The sequence below is a fragment of the Octopus bimaculoides genome, chromosome 5 (genome assembly GCF_001194135.2).
Source record: "Octopus bimaculoides isolate UCB-OBI-ISO-001 chromosome 5, ASM119413v2, whole genome shotgun sequence".
NCBI classification, from domain to species: domain Eukaryota; kingdom Metazoa; phylum Mollusca; class Cephalopoda; order Octopoda; family Octopodidae; genus Octopus; species Octopus bimaculoides.
Window position 1 is genome coordinate 79,256,236 of NC_068985.1, and position 2,018 is coordinate 79,258,253.

Here is a 2,018-nt window from a genome sequence, read left to right on the forward strand (position 1 = left end):
ACACACACACACACACACACACACACACACACACACACACACACACACACACACACACACACACACATGTATTACATTTAAATGTTGACTTTTCTATCTTCCTCTCTCTCTCTCTTTCTCTCTCTCTTTCTCTATCTATCTATCTAGCTAGCTATCTATTTATCTACCTATCTATGTATCTATATATATATATTTATATCCATATACATACCAGCAGAACATCATCGCTTTATGGACACTTCACTTTAGGAAGATTTCTTGCTTATGTAAATTGTAAAGTATGAATACTAATTTGGGGATTCTGTTTGTAATTTCGCTTTTATGGAAACTCGGATAAATTTAATAATTTAGATTCTACTCGTTCTTCTTAACCAAAACGCCGCTTTTCAGTGTTTTAGATAGTAACTCTTCAACCGTCTGTAATCATACAATATATTCCCCCGCTTCAGTCTTTCACCCTTTCAGAGTCTTTTTAGATCCATAGGATTACGACAGTTTCTTTCTCCTCACGTAACAGTTCTTTCTTGGTGTTACTAGATTTACTACATATCTGTTGTGGATAATTGTTGTGTTTGCCTACAATTTAAGTAGTTTCGAAAGAAACCAACATGTGGAACTGAATGTGGAGCGAAAAGAAACCGTAAAAACCTTAAATTGAATATTAAAATTGATGTTTTATAAACGCTTGGATCATGAGAAAAAATTAGTTACATTATCAAATCATTAACTTTGATCCCGGTTACGGTGAAACAATATGTGAAAATAGACCGGAAATTAAACAGAGTGCTCAAGAAGCTACTCTGCTGACTGCTCGGATTTAATTTTTCATTAATCCAATATAGTAGGACGCTTAAAGCAGAATGGCTCTTGAGTTTATGGATCGTCGATAAGCCTCGATGTAATATGCGGCTAAGCATAATGGTACGTTTTTTTTTAAACCGAAAGTTTGTGTGACGATTTGCAGAGAAAGGAAGGTGAAACCTCTCATACAAAACGCTTTCTTGCTTGTAAATTTAATAACCTTTTCCCGACCTACTGGTAATCGATATCATGAAAATTAATAATTATCTAAATTCTTATGTTTAACAGATAAATCTAGTTATCCGTATAGGTTTCACAAAATATAATAAAAGATTAAATTATAATACCATTAAGACTGTTAGGTAATACTATACAAGATCTGATCAAAATGTATCGGATTTGTTGCTACTGAAACAGAGTTAAAGTACGCAAAGTGAAGCTGTTTGGCACAAATTGATCTTGAACTCTATCGCGCATTCAGACAAAATTCTAATGTTTTCGCTCATTTCCGTTTTCTTTACAGTTGTGCTTGGAAGTAAAGTGTGTAGGTTGTAGTTGTCTCAAAAATAACAACGGCTTTTACTTGTGCAGGATCTTGATTGTGTCGAGGAAGAAGAAAAATTGAAAACGCTCATAACTGGTGAGGAATCGTGAGTCTATGGCTACGACCCCGAAACCAAGGCAAAAATCATATCCCATTTGAAAGGAATAAGATTTCAAGACATCGAAGAAATCCAAGAGAATTCGAGGAGACAGCTGCTCGCTGTCCTCCCAAAAGAGTTCCAGAAATACTTCTATCAATGAAAACGATGTTGGATAAAGCGTGTGAGATAAGTTCGAAGGAAATTAAATTCCGGATTAATATCTGTTGTAGTTTTCTTATTATATATCAAACCTTGTAAAAACTTATAATGATATTAATGCTGAGGTTAAAGTCGTGAGTTGAAAAATACGCTTCGTTAACGGTAGAATAACTCGCTAAATGAGTTTTACACCACAGTTAAGGATCAAGCGTTGATTTCAAAATTGACATTAGGTGCTTAGTAATTAAATCAAATAAAACAAGTCGGACTAATTTGTTGAAAGATTACTAGGAAGATTAATTATAAAGTTAAGAAATTGTGAAATTTACATAGTTATCGAAAAGCTTGAAACATTAGACAATCATATATCTAAATTTAGATTTTAGGTACTGGATATAATTAACTTTTATAACA

The 2,018-nt window shown here is 33.4% G+C and overlaps 1 long non-coding RNA gene across 1 annotated transcript in view; it reads left to right on the forward strand.

Annotated features, from left to right (window-relative positions):
* LOC106870612 (uncharacterized) overlaps positions 1–1,667 on the forward strand; it is a 3,901-nt gene extending 2,234 nt beyond the window's left edge. The window contains exon 2 of the long non-coding RNA XR_001409550.2: positions 1,393–1,667. This is a non-coding gene — a long non-coding RNA (uncharacterized LOC106870612). The remainder of the gene's footprint in view (positions 1–1,392) is intronic.
* Positions 1,668–2,018: the final 351 nt, after the last annotated feature.